The sequence below is a fragment of the Pipra filicauda genome, unplaced genomic scaffold (assembly GCF_003945595.2).
Source record: "Pipra filicauda isolate LSUMZ 115617 unplaced genomic scaffold, ASM394559v2 scaffold314_size1190085_pilon, whole genome shotgun sequence".
Classification (NCBI taxonomy): Eukaryota; Metazoa; Chordata; class Aves; order Passeriformes; family Pipridae; genus Pipra; species Pipra filicauda.
In genome coordinates, this window is record NW_024104437.1 from 152,782 (window position 1) to 168,011 (window position 15,230).

General features: G+C 38.1%; 1 protein-coding gene across 11 annotated transcripts in view; it reads left to right on the forward strand.

Moving 5' to 3' along the window:
* The window catches only part of MAGI2 (membrane associated guanylate kinase, WW and PDZ domain containing 2), a 722,750-nt gene that overhangs the window by 40,513 nt on the left and 667,007 nt on the right, over positions 1-15,230 (forward strand). The gene's annotated exons all lie outside the window — the stretch shown is intronic.

A 15,230-nucleotide genomic window follows, 5' to 3' on the forward strand; every position in this document is an offset into this window, starting at 1 on the left:
GTCTTTAAGTTTTGAGAATAATCATGAGGTACATAGAGCCAAAAGATAGCCTAAGAATTTCATCTGGCATAGGAGGGAGGTGTCAGCTTAATGTTCTCAAGGTGTTCAGTTAGAGCCAAATCTTCCAGTTTCTGATTGAATGGCTTAAACATTGCTTTATGTTAAATATTTAACACTTACCTGTATATTAAAGATGGGTAATGGCCAAGTCTTTTCTTCCTTTGAAAGAAAGTGGCTCTGTCTTTTCAACTGCGCTGAACGTGGTAATTTTGAGGCGTAGTAGGTGACATTAGAGCAAGCTAACAAATTACACACCTATGGGGATGTAAGCAGTTATTGCCAGCATTGACACTAGTTAATTCTGCTAGGGCAGCATGGGGGTACCTTTAGGTGTGTGCAGTCTGGAGACCTCTAGATGCTGTTTTGATTTCCTTGTGTAAAGTAAGATGCCCGTGACATGTCAGGAAGCTGTGCAGTCAAATAAGGTTTCCATGGATTTTTCACGTGGATTTATTAAATTGCCTTTTTGTAGCAAGTGGGTAGCAGGACATCTGTACTTGACAAAGGGATTTTTGAGGACAGACTAATAATAACTGTTCAGTGTTTGTATAGAGCCTTCGTTATTATTGTCTTCTAAAATGTGAGAGCATCCAAATTCTCGGGGTTTATCAACTATTATTAAAATTTAGTAAAGCAAAACATTGGGGAGTGGGCCCAACTCTGATATCTTTGTTTAGTATGGCTGTAGTGTTAGATCAATATTTTTTTTCAGAGAGAAAGAAAAAAATTGGCCAAATTTTTACAAGGTAATTACCATGAAAACAGAAAAAAAAATCTTGGTCCTAATAAATACAGGGACAGTGATATTTTAAAGAGCTAATGACTGTTCTTTATGACTAATTTTTCTAATAAAAATCTAGACTCAGAAGGGGAAAAAAGGGATCAAACCTAGTCCTGGATGATGGTACATGCAAACCAAAAACTAACTTGTAGATTAAAATTCCTACAATATCATTACGCTCAGTAATACAATAGTGTGGATTTACTGTGTTTCCCTTGTAAATGCCCGTTGGAAAGTACTTAAATATGGTTCAGATAAGTTACTGCAACAGTTCTGATAATTTTCTGGGTAAATACTCTGTGTCTGGAAATTTCCATACAAGGTAGTTTAGCTGCAACCATGAGGAATTAGATAGCAAGAAGTTCATATGTGCAGTTGTGGAAGTTTATGAACTATAATACAATCTTAATCAGAATCTATAAATAGGAATGCTTAAAAGTGCAAAATATTTTCTCTTCTTTTAAGATGCCCCTACTAAATCCACCTTAGGCAGCCTCACGGCACAGCATGAAATGGGATCTGCCTCAGGTACTGAGTTATATTTACTTTTAAAACACTTCCATAAAGAGCACTATAGTAGATCCTGTGTGCTAAAAAGGAGAAGCTGTCCAAAGTTAATGCTCTGTAGGAGATCTTACCTAGGGCACACTCAGACACAAAACTTCCATCTCACTGCTCAGTGACCCTGATGCTATCAGGTGCTGAGTACCTTCAGGTTCCTTTGCTGTTGGTGGGAAAAGACCTGCACACCTCAAGATCAGGCCTTTGGTCTGCAGTATTTGCACACTCATGCTGTCACTGTGTGTGCAATGGGATGGATGCTTACACTGACACCCAAAGACTGACACTGCAGGTGTCCTGGAAATGTTATTGATAGAAACTGAAGGAGCATTTACTTTGCTTACAGGGTAAGAAAAGCTTTAAAGCTTCTCTGGTATTTCCTCTTGAGATTTCATGCTAATATTTATGGCTTTCTATTTTTTTCTGTGCTTAACATTTTCTAGCTTTCAGCTGAGTTACTGTTGCTGGTTATCTCTTGGAGACTGGAGACACCTCCCCCTGTCTCTTTTCTCAAAGACACTTCATAGCCTCCCCAGGTGCTGAGATCCCCAGGCTCCTGTCAGTGCCCCACTCCCTCTGACCCCTCAGGTCTCATGTTCCCTGCCCCAGCCATCAGACCCCACTGGCCTCTCCCTCCATGGGCCTCTGCAGCTTGCCCAGGGTACCAGTGCTCAAAAACAGGACTAGAGGAGGTGATCACTGTATGCAGTCAATGTTCTCTGCACTAATCTGCTCGAGATTTCTGTTCTAATGTATTTTCCTCTTCAAAAGGCTGATCAGTAAGTGTGGCAATTCCTATTACTAATTCAGTGACTTTAAACAAATCCTAGGCAACAACCAATGCTTTTCTCAAGGGAGAATGTACTGAAAAAGATAAATGGCAGAGGTTTTTTTCCCCTTTGGTATTTTCTTTGCTGAGTATACCTGTGCATTTATATAATCACAGAGCCAGTACTAAATGTACTTTTGTTAAGTTTTGAGGTTGTTTGTTTGGGTTTTTTTTAACCCATCACAAATTGTGTTACTGGAAACGAGAAGTACACCTGGACTGTAACTAGCATGATTGTAGTTTTATTGGTTAAGTGTGGATGCCTATTTGCAATGTTTTCATGTGCCTTGAACCCAGACAAGAATGTTACTTGCATTAGTGCATGCATTTCATGGCCTTTCAGAATTAAATGGAAAAGACAGCCTTTCAGGAAGCCTTAGTGCCTTTCCATATGGAGGCAGTGCCTTGTTGTGCACATGGTGTTTGATTTCAGTCATGAAATTTCTTACCTTATGGTCTGTGTTCCTTTATTCTTTTTCTTTTTTATAAAGGAAAAAAATTAAGGTGTATGAAACTTGATGTATTTATAATGCTGGAACTTTTTGTGTTTGGTGCGAGAAGTTGCAAATATAATTATTTTATAAGAAGAGAACAGGTTGCTATATGAAATTGGAAAGATTTTCTGGAAGGCCTATTTCTGTACTTAAGATAATAATATAGAATTATAGATTTGTATGGTATAAGAGTTGCAGAGTATGAAACAGTAAGACTATCAGAAATAATTTTTTGTGTGCTGTGTGTGATTAGCTAGACCTTTTCTGGTCTAGAAATTAAATTAGAATTGATAAACATAAATGGAGTTGTCTGAACTGTAAGGTTAAATTGAAAAACTCATCTCAGGTTTACTGAATCTTAATTTGACTAAGGTCACCCCTTGTCTTTGTTGGGGAATTGATTTCCTCAACCTTCAAAAACTGGCTGGTATTCAGATGCTAGGACCCCAAGTAAAATCCAGCGCACTAAAATCCTTGGAGGCTGAAAACCCACCAAGCCAGACAGCAGTCCAGCAAATTTACTTTCCAGGGCTGCATAACCTAGTAAACATCTCCTTTCCTAGCCTGAAAGCTTTCAGGATTCCTGTTATGAGGAGATAAGCACTTACCTCCTGCTTAGACTGTATTTGCAATTGGATTTAAGGAGGGAATAATTTATACCTCAGCTGGGTCCCTTGAGAAGCCCCGACAGTCCAGAATTTAAATTACTGTTTCAGGCTGAATTCTTGTCCATCTTTCCGTGCTCTCTAATCAGCACCCAAAATGCTCAGCTCCCGTGACGTGTAAGGGTGAGCACTATATGAAGGCTGATGCCACGATAGATTAGCATTTCTTTTAGTACATCCCTAAATATAGCTCTTGATGGAATGATATTAGCCAGGAAGGGAATCCCTTGCTCTCTGTGCTGCTGTTCATGGAGGAGCTTTCACCAGATGTGAAATGAGGACAGATAGTGTTGCCAGACTCTGAATGAACATTTCAGACATGGGTGCTGATCCTTTGGGTTTGAATTGTCCTGTTGGGAGAGGGGGCAACATGGAACAGAGACATTTTTTACTTTCTCCTGTTATTTAGCAGTATCCCTTAGAACTTGTGAAAAATCCAAGTGTGAACAGAGCCGTGAACTCAAATACTGTATTCCCTGTAACTCCCAACCAGTGATGTACCACACCCGTGGTATATGTGATCATGTGATAAAGCTTCAAGAAGAGCTCTGTGCCAAGCTTCTTATCCTTTTTCTTGTTGCTAGTATTGTCATTGATGATTAGTGCCTGTGTACAACATACCACAATCCCCTCATAATTCAGCTGACTTTTTTATTTTCCTAATACTTCATCTCCTCTGGTATGAGTGTGCAATTGTTGGCCTGACTATAAGCATCAAAATGGTTCCTGAAGTGACTGAAATAGGCTATGGTGCTTCAGCAATTTGATACCAGGAATTGCGCTTCATCTGCAGTGCCCATATTAATTCAAAATATCCCATCTGCAAATTAGCAACATAACGCCTTTTAATTTATATTTAACATCAGAAATGTTGTCAGATACATCTCTCCTACAAAAGATGGAGAAGAAGAGCTTGCTTTCATCAGTCTGCTTCCAAATGTTCCTAATAAAACTTAGTGACTTCACTTTTAAGTCTGGTGGCACATGTATATAATGTTAACAAAACCAGCTGTGGACCAGACCCTTATTGTTACTTTGGTAGAAAATCAGAAAGGTTTGGTCCAGCTGAGCAATGTTCTCAACGTGCTAAGCACCATTATCTTCCAGGAACTTTAATGAAATTGAAAGCACTGAATTAGCTAGATTGACCTGGCATGAATTAATCAAGACAGCCCATCAGCCATTCAGCAGAGTAAAGCTGAGCAATATTTGAGTGGTCAGATATTGTATAAGATAGTGCTCCAACTGTCAACAGGAAAGTTATGTATCTGGGGGAGTACATGATGATTTTTTGCTTGATGGATGAGTAACCTGCAGGATGATAAAACAATTGGTGAAAAAGGCTTTAATTCATCTTGCTTTTCGAAAACTTATATTTTTTTGATGAGCAACATGCATTATTTAGCTAATTGCTACTTTAGTCCTTTTTATGGACACTAATTACGGTAGTTCAAAAAGTGCATTGGAAAGAAATATATCCCATTCATCATTGCCATGTGCATTCTAGCATAGGAAGATGGAGACAAATACACCATTTTGGGTCAGAAACTGCTGTAAGGATCCTGCAGCTGTTGAAGTTCTGAGAAAATTATTATCTGTACTCATTGAGTCAATGAGCGCTGACTCATGCTTACGTAGCAAATAGATGCTGCACTGTTTAAGGTACAATCAGCCCTATAATAAAAAAGTCAGATGAATTACATATGCCCACACCTTCAGTCACACCAACATTCTGCAAGTACTTGAAAGGAAATTATGTTATAGTGGGATTGAATCGGTCCAAACAGGGTGGGAGAAGGGCTAGGACATCTTCTGCAATAGATCTTGGGCTTTGAAACTCCATCCCAGAAGAAGTCCCAAAACCCATCTGAATTTAGGAACAGAATAAACATTTTTAACAGAATTATATTCCTGTATGTGTTTGATAGTACATATGCATCCTAATGTACAACCCAAAGGAATAGTTTGGGTTTTTTTTTTTGTGGAAATATATTGCTTTATAATTTTGTTTGTCATTTATGTACCTGCTTCATCACTAAAAATGCAGGTTAGAATTTGGATGGTACAACTTTTTACTTAGGTGTAAATACAGGCATATGCTAAAACCTGCGCAGATTCTGTGTCAGAATATCTCAGATTCACATTGGCTCCCCCCATATTCCTGCACTTTTGTGTGTTCTTGGGTTTAGCCAGCAGCTCTTGAAGCATTATTCATGGTTCTGGATCTAACCAGGACTTCCTTCCAGCTGACCAACCTGCCAGTTGCATACAGAACATGTGGCCAGATGTGCTTGGAACATAAAAATGGCTAATGGTCCTAAGACATCCAGGAGTTAATAGGCAGGAGTTGCACTTCATGACTTCTCCTTTGCAGCTGCATAGGCATAGTCAGGGACTTTGAGAGGAAATACTTGGGTTTTGGATCAGTTCCCTGAATTTTCCATCGGTTCCTAAGGAGTTAGAACTGTACCTGCAAAAAGTAAAGCAGTTTGTCTCTTCGGAAGCTTTGCTGAACCGCATAACAGAATAATCTCTGACATAATTTTGTTGAGCTGTGTTTTTTTAATGGGCAAAGACACTTTAAATTCCTATTAAAAGAAGAATCATGTACAAGTGGAGATTACATTGGAGATAGTATGTCCAAAATTCTGCATGCTTGACAGTGATAAATTAGACCATTTAATATATGAGAAGTTCAGTGAAGCAGTATTTCAAGAGGTTGCCTACAATTAGTAAGTTCTACAAATTAATGAAAGCAAATAGAAACTGGAGTGCAAAACTCATTAAAAGAGAATGTATTTTTAAAGAAAAGCAAGGGGATATAGCGTGGTTTATATATTTATTCACTGTAGTCTCCTATGAGGCAAGTATATCTGTGAGTGAGCTGGAAAATTTTCAGATTATGGTCACTTCCATAATTTGTTTGAATTCATCATAAAATATGTCAGGAGGAGATGCATGGCACCTATTGCTTCTAATGTTGGCAAGACTAGAAAGAGATGCATTTTACATACTGAGGAAGGCCACTTCTGAGACTAATACTGAGTCTAATGCCTTTTCAAACACTAGGAAGGAGAGCAGAAACCACTGGTAGTATTTCCTCACATGCTTTCTGGTTTTGTTGTTAGAGACCCTCTAGCAGAAGTCATGCTAGCTATAAAAAATTAGTGACAGGGACTTAGCTCTTTGCATCACAAGCAGTAGAAGTTCTTGACATTTCTTGTTGTCTGCACCAGCCATGCTTTCACCAGGTATTAAAATTAGCCTAATCTTGCAGCTGAGTCTCCTGGGAGTTTGTATGCCTTTGGGAGTTCTGCAGTGGCAAAGGAAAAAGAAAAAATCAGAGAAAAACAACAAGAATAAAAAAGCAACCAGCCTTGATTCAGAAATAAGTTTCTCTTCCTCTAAGGCTATTGAAAACTTTTCAGTTTACCTTATAGAATCATGGGATCATTTAGGTTGGAAAAGACCTTTAAGATTGAGTCCAACCATTAACTCAGCACTGCCAAGTCCACCGCTAAAACAAGTGCCTTAACGCCACATCTACACGTCTTTTAAATACCAGGATTAGAAGCAAAGTCTTTGGAATAGCAGCTTGCAATTCAGGCCATTGCTCTGAATACTGTGCTTTAGCTTCATCAAAATTTTCTCAGGGAACATGAAACCTACAAATTCTTTTGCACCCTCAAGACTCAGTGGGTTCTGGCTCCTTAATTTTTACGCCCTTCCCCACAACTCCTCAGACTGGCAGAGACTCTTTGCTGCTTTTCTGGCGTCTGGTCTGTATGATGATCATGACTCCTTGCTTCTGGAGCTTTGTCTACAAGACAACATTTTGCTATGAGCACTATGCAGTTGTGCACCATTGCAGTTCACAATATGCTTTATAATGCAAACCTATTACTACAAACCCACTAGCTACAAAAATTCCAGAAGTAGTTTAATGACTTTTTTTTCTGACCTGGAATTCTGTCGCCCACTGTTGCCACAGCAGTGTCCGCAGTAGTCACGGTGTCACTGCAGCAACAGTGCAGAACAAAGGTACCACACAGACACAAAGATGCTGTGGATCTTCCCAGTGCAGTCATCTGTCATTGATGGCTTATCTCCAAAGCAGCACGTGCGGTGCCTGAACAGTGTCTCATCCCATTCCCACCATCCTTTGCAGAACTCAGCTGTGGTGTTACGTGTCTGGCCTCAGCTCCCATTCTTCATTCATCACCCCTTCTTCCTAGGCTCAACAGAGAGACACAGACATAGCGGAAAAGAGTACCAAAAAGGGCAGGGTTTAGTTGCATTTTTCTTTTCTCCTGGGAAATTCCTGTGGAAAACTCAAAAGGAAACAGCAGGACCTACAGTAAACACACATATGCAAAGTGCGCTCCGTGTCCTCACTATCCTTATGAAGTTCAGCTGTTGCCAGTAAACATATATCCCACTTGTAAGACCTGAAAACAGATCATGGATCTGAGAGGTGATAAGACAGATGAGCTAAAACTCAATTATTGGATACAAATAGAGGAAACTGTCTCAGAACTTTGCTCTTTTCCCCATTTTCACTTTGCTCTTTTCCCCATCATCACCCAAGGGAATGATGGGTGAAGACAACTAGCCTGGACCAGGATAAGAAGGCACATAGAGTGATATTCTCCTTTGAACCCGGGCCCTCAGCAGAGCCTTTCTGTAAATGCTAGAAGAAACTGAATAAATGAAGAAAATAGTTGAGATAGAAAACATGGTCCAATTCCTCAAGAAAATAAGATTTGAAGAGTTTAACAGCGAAAGTGATAGGAATTGGAACACAAAGAAGGGAATTATTTTTTTCTCTTTTTTTCTACATTTACAATTCATTAAGATCTGACAAAAGCCCTCCAGGTATCAGGGCACTCACTTCTTCACACACAGCCTGCAGGAATTGTTCCCTGTGTTGTACCGTGGAACAGTTTAACAATAACAGCTCTTGAGTTAGTTTGCCAGTGCTTACAAAGCTCCTCCTGTTTTGGGATTAGGAACTGGCAGTCTGGAATTGGCTTTACAGCCATCACATATCAGGTTCTCTTTCAAGGCTTTTTCTTGGCTCGTCTTTTTAATTTTATTTTTTAAGGCTGAGAGACGCTGTGAGTTTTTAATTTTTTTTTCAAAATTTTCAAAATTTCTAGTAGCAATATCTGATGTTTCAGCCTTGAGTTTTCAGGTTATTAAGTGTACATAGGCAAGTGTTAATTGTCATACATCCCTGTGGAAGTTTTCTGCTTCTATGTAAGTAAAGAGTCTCAATTTTATACAATTAGTCTAAAACCCATTAATTTCAAATTAAAAGCATTATTTTCATATAAGCTTTTATATATATTTCTGTCTTCCCCAACTGTAGCATAGTTTGTCTCCTATTTTAATTTTCTTATTAGTTATTAATTGAATCTCATCCGCAATTCATAAGAACAGAATGGTTCAGCAGGTGGTTTCTGAGCCAGATCTGGACTCAGTTTGGTGTCAGAAATACCATTATCTTATCTTTTCTAGCCTCAGTACACTCACAGATCCTAAGATCCTTGTCCTTCTTGCCTGTCTTTATCTAAAAACTGCCGAGTGGGGGAGACCGGTGTCCAATTGCTCCCTCCTCAGTCAGTGGCCACAAGTCAACATTTAAAGGTTGAACTCACTCTATATATGGAAATTTTTCTTCTCTTTTCGTCATCCTCCTTGTTCTTCTAAATGCTCATTTGATAGGACAGTTCAGGCTTATCTGAGTGAGGCCAGAAAACGACAAAAGAACAGTCTTTGAAAGAGTGGGAGACCTCTGCCTGTTGTACCACACAGTTTTCTCTAGTATTTCCATTATTGCATCTTTAATAAAATGGCATTTTTAATTAAAACTTTTCTTGGAGTAGTTCAGGTGTTCATAATGGCTTTCTGCCTTGTATTTTTGTTGTTGTCAGAGAAGGTAGTTGAGCAGCCTTTCAAGCTTAGCATTAATATGGATTATGTTTTCTATCCCATGTGGCCAAGCCTTTCAGAAATAAATCTCAAAGACCATCCCCCTCCTTCAGATTTGATTAAAATTAACTGATAGGCTTAACAGTATTTAAAAAGGCTTGTTGGACAAGCAACATGGTTGCTTAGGCTTCATTTGTTTAATCAGATATATGAGAGTGAAGAGTTCATTCTTGCAGTGCTCAGTAGAATCTACTCTAAATTTGGAAAACATGCATTGTCAATTTTTAATGAAAATTTTGAGCAGTGTGAAGTTTCTTGGTCATCCTTTTCCCTCAGATAGAAGCACAGCAGGAAATGGAAGCTGATGGAGCTGTTTTCACAATGGATGGGGATTAACCAGTTCTACTACATCATTCCACCACTCCATGGAATTTAATAATAGTGTAAGGCTGAGGTTCATGGACTTGTGGTTCCCCTGGTTTTGAGACTTTATGGAAAGGAAAAGGATATTATATTTGTCTTTAAGCTTTTGCCAAAACTACCGAAATGTGAAAGAACAGGAAGAAGTTATTTTACTACCACCGTATGCTGAAAACCTGCAACTTGCTGTGCTCTGCATCCCCCAAATCCAGAGGCTTGCACAACCTTCCCAAAGGTGTTGAAGGAGGGGACTCTAAAGAAAGAGGAGTGAAAGTTTTATCAATGCCTACTGTAGTTCAATATTTCACACTGGCATCAGCTGATGCGTAAAAAATGCAAAAAAAAAAAGTTATATTTCTGTCATTACTGAACTCATTTTGGCTGTTATACTATTTTCATCTACATAAAAGGAAGTGTTCTGAGAATGTCCATCATTGTAAGAATGATGATTGCATTACTGTAATACATTTCAGCTCAAAGCACTTCACAAACCACAGAGCCTTACAAGTATGGTATGTAAGCCTCTCTAGACTAAAGAAAATTAGTGGTCGTGATACAGCACCATACACAGCATTGGGAAGAATACACGATGCACAGAATTTTCTTTCAATCCAAAAAAACATAGAAGGTGTACTTTATGTTCTTCATGGCATTTAACATCCTGCTTTCAATTCACTACCATGTAAAAAAAAATAAAATTCCAAAAATGCCTCTTCCAGATCTGCCCTCATTAACAGCAAAATTTACCCCCTCATTGACTTCTCGTTTAATTTAGCTTCAACAGTTGTTTTCTCCAGCAATCTAGAATTAATTGTTCTTGTTTTCAATTTCTATGAGATTCTCTGTTGCTGCACTCATGAGTTTACATTAAGGGAAATCTGTTCCTGTGTACTTAAGGTATACAAAATCCTTGTCATAGTTATTTTTGACACTTTGATCTCTCAGACTCAAAGCCCCATGAAATATCCAGTTGCATTTCTGACACTTTCCTACTATATTTTTTATTTTGATGCTTTCTTTACATTATTAGATTTAACTTGACCTGATGTATTATCTTGTTACATACATGATATGACATATAGAGTTAAACCCAGTTCCGCTGTGCATGAACTGATAAAAGGAGCATGGCTTGTTTGTGAAAGAGAGAAATTACCTATCATTAAAAGACTTTAAATTGTGTTTGCTTTCAATATCTACTTTATGAAACTCAAGAATTAAAACTATTATTTTTAAAGGCTGACGCAATATGGACATTATTTTCTAATTTGATAATAGATATTTTGATTTGTAATCTAAAAGACCTTTATTGACTTGAAGGAATTTTGATTGAACACCTTATGAAACCATTGCCATTAGAAATTTTACACATAATTTAAAACTGTGTGAAGAAATACAGCATCATTGGAATGTTGCAGTGGAATGTGGCCTACTAGATTGTATCTGTCTCATCTCATACTCTATGTCTCAGCCTTTTCAGCTTGGTGACCTCTATTTAGAGCAGGGTGGAGAATTTTCACACTCCTCTTGGTTTAGTGTTAAAGTAAGACCAAAAAAAAGGCAGAAATACTAACAGTGATAAACCTGTGTAAATTATTAGCGTGTCTGTGTTTTGAAAAGCTAATGCGTAATACTCAGGCCTGAAGGATAGAAGCTTCATGGAATAAGCTTTTCTATTCTTTTTATTGGATTTCAATGTTTAGCACCTTGCAGTTTCTCTTAATTACCTTTTCGTAACCCTTTGGGACTCCAGAAAACCTCCAGAGTTCATAAATTGCAACTGTCAAGTATTTTTAAAAATAATATACCACATAGATGGAAAGAATTAAATGTTCTGATGGCTGAGTTACATCTCTGCAACAGGGTCTGCATAAAGGGATGAAGAAACTGCCAGAGACCTAGGCCAGTGTCCAAAAAGAAGTCAATAAATTGTTCCCAAGAACTGCATCTTAGTAAGGATAACTGGATGGAAAGCAGAACTTTCTGTTTTATGAGCACATTGTGAAGACATTGTCCTTTTTTATTGTGACTCAAAAATCTTTAACCCAAGAGTTTTATCCGATGACTGGGAGAAATTGTGAAACACAAGATTTATACAAATCCAGGCCAAGACCTGTTAAGATTCTGAAAGAAGAACATGGATTTCAGCTGTGGTTTGGTCGTCCACATCACCTTGGTATGACTGAGGAACTTAATGTACAGGCGATAATGAGGAACTTAATGTACTGACAGTAACGACGTATAAAAGATGAATAATTAGTTGGGACAATGCAATGTCAGATGATAGCACCAGAAGGCATACTGCTGAGAATTTAAGTATAATAATAAAATCTTAGTACAATATAGCCAGAGTTGGCTTTGTGTGATTAAATAGCAGCAAAAAGACAAGAAAGATGCAAAAGAGTGGAAATGATGATGGAGCAAGGGAAGAAGAGGTTCTTGTCAGTAGATTTTCTTCCAGTTGTTCCTAAGAGGCTGGCGTGCTCTTGCCTCTGCAGATTAGAAAATTATTCGAGATCCAGAAGTGTTTCACTACGTACCATGCACCACAGCTGCTTGTGCCATGTAGTCAGCAATGGTCTTTAATTTATTTCTATACTTATGCCATTTAAAGTCTAGGAGCTGTGACTCCAGGAGCACGAAAAGATTTGCACATGTAACTGCAAAATTTTTGGCGAGGTTTTCGGGAAGTCCTAAACAAGAAAAAAATTACCTTCAAGTCCATGTTTCCATCTTGTTTACCAGTTCTGTGACCTTGGTGTGGTCTGTCTATAGGGGCTGTGGGAAAGGAGCACAGAACCACAGAGACAACTGCCTTTTTTCTGTGTAGTGGCACTGTGGGATCCTTGGAGAATCCTTTAAATACAGATGGAGATTGTTCCTTCTCCCTTCTAAGCATGCTTACATCAGCTGTATAGACTGTAAAATATGCAGATCATTCATAAGCACTCTAGTAAATTTCCAGCACCAGATTTGAACTTTTTCAGCAGTGGATAATCAGAACAGATAAATACTTCCTTACCTCACTGCAGCACAGGGTAAAGATAGCCAACATAACACAAAATGAGGATAAAGAGAAGGAACTTTGCCATTTTATGTGGCTGCTCAAATTACTAACAGCAAAAAATCTTTAAAAGAAAGTTATTTTTTCTAATTTAGGGTCAATAAATATAACCAAAAGAGCCAGTTTTCAAGTGATAAATCTCTAAAGCTTAGCATAAAACCTCAGAAAAGGCAATTTATACTGTGGGCTTCAACCATAATTTTCTTTCTTTATGTGCAAATCAGTCTAAAAAGTTTAATACATAATTCATGTATGTGAGTAAATTTATTTATTTGATGGCATAGAACAATATTGTCAAAATAGAAAAGGATGTGAAAGCACAGCTACTCTGTAGTATCCTAAGATAGCTTTAATTATCTTCAAATGTATTCTCTGTGTGTTGTCAATGGATGATTTAATATAATGCAACTCCATTACCAGTGTTCTTTATGCCACACAAGCTTTAAAAGGCATTATCTGGCTAAAAGACAGAGATGGCCTTATTTAGAGCTCTACTTATTATCTGATCTCTGAAAGTGAGGGGAGGAAAAGCCCACAGACTTTAAAGGTTTTTTATGCTAAAGGAAGATATTTAAAACCATTAATTTAAAGCTTAGAAGTCTTCCATTGGTCATGGGATGTTGAGATGATATATAAAGGGAACAACTTTGTAATTTAAATTCCTACCCATGTTATTATTTTGCCAGCAACATTTTCAGCCTACTTCTTATAAATTCCTGTCTTCTTTACTTCACAGTAGACTAATAGGTGCTTCAGAAATACCAGCAAGTCAAATATAGGGATCTAGACAGAAAAAGGTGATGTTATATATCCTAAGGAAAGCCATTTTTTTTTAAAAAAAGCAGTCCAAGTGTTTAAAAAAAAAAGGCAGTGCAGCAGTTGTTTAGTGGATGTCACAGTAACACCAAAGGATCAGTGATTCAGTGTTTATCCATTCCTGGGGCTGCAACATCAGAAGTCTTCCTGCAGACCTTGAGAGCTCAGACTTCCCAGCACAGACTGGGCACTGTGGTGGAGAGGATCTGAGTGGACATTGTACAAACACCTTGTGTTTGATAGACAGGGCATCCGGTTTCTCATAGTGTTCACAGCTTCTCATTGCCAAAGTGATACATTGATAATCTTATCTACATGAGACATAACTCAGCTGCTTAAGTTGTTTCGGAAAAACGTGTACCGATGATTCAAGTTGTTTGACACAGGGCAAGAAATTCTTTGGATGTCAGGTGGGGAAAAGCAGAGTTGCAGGGGGATGTTGTTTACTGAAGGCTAGAAGAGATGCAATTTCTTTTTAAGATTCGTGTGGAAGAGTTATACAAGCAGGCAAATAGTCAGGTCAGCCACATATTATAACACTTGGCATGATTACATAAATTTTTCATGCTTCCCTAAAATTGTTGCTGACTTCTCAGATTTGTTTGATTGTCCTGCATGAAGCATCTTGTATGAGTTATATTCATTGCTGTTTCACACATGGTAAGTACTAGGACTGTTCATTTAAAGGGTTAAGATTTTTATTATGGTCTCATAGTTTTGATGTATTTAATTCAGAATTTGGCTAGAGTGGTGTTATTTCAGGTTTTTTATTGAAGAAATTGTTTGCCCACAAAGTGATGTGGTATCCTGTAACAGGTCTATTTCTTGCTCAGTGCCAGTTCATTGTATCCAGAAGCTGATGTATGAGCTGAAAATACAGAAGTCAACATTACTTAAGGCTGTTTTGATCTCCATGACATTGTTGGCTGTAACTTCTTATCCCGGTAGTATTGTCATTGAGGGTACAGGAATGACCTGCTGGAGAATTTCCAAATAGGCTTGTGCTTGTGATTCATTATTCATTAAAGGAGACAATCTGTACAGGGGTTTTAGGTAGTCTAGTATGACGTGCTGCTTTCTTTCTCATTCCTTGTTCTCTTGTTTGCTGATTAGAAACAGAGACTGAGTTTTCTGGGATACCAGGACAGCTTGATTAAAACAAAAGGCAAGAATATGACTTAAAAAAAAAAAAAGGCCTTGTTTTACAATGAGACGTTAGTGATATATAGAATGAGCTTAAGTGACAGAACTCAAGCCAAGAGCCAGTGTGCAGATGTTTACTTGCTGGTACTTGCTTCACCTCAGCATCAAGACAGTGGTCCTGGAATGCTTTTCTCATTGCCCTGGCATGCTGGGCAGAGCCCCAAAAGGTGATGCTTGATTCCTCAGGAGAAAAAAACCAAGACTCTGAATGGACAAGGACAGAGGACATGTCTGTTGGACAAATCTCCTGATAAAATAAACTGGATTATTTGTGATGATGATGATGAATATTGTGATGTGAAAAGAATTAGTAGTGGGAAAAAATGCTAATAAATTATTAAAGGCAGATGAAATGATAAAGTGAAAGAGATGAAGATATATTTTATACAGGTACTGAAGTTATTCT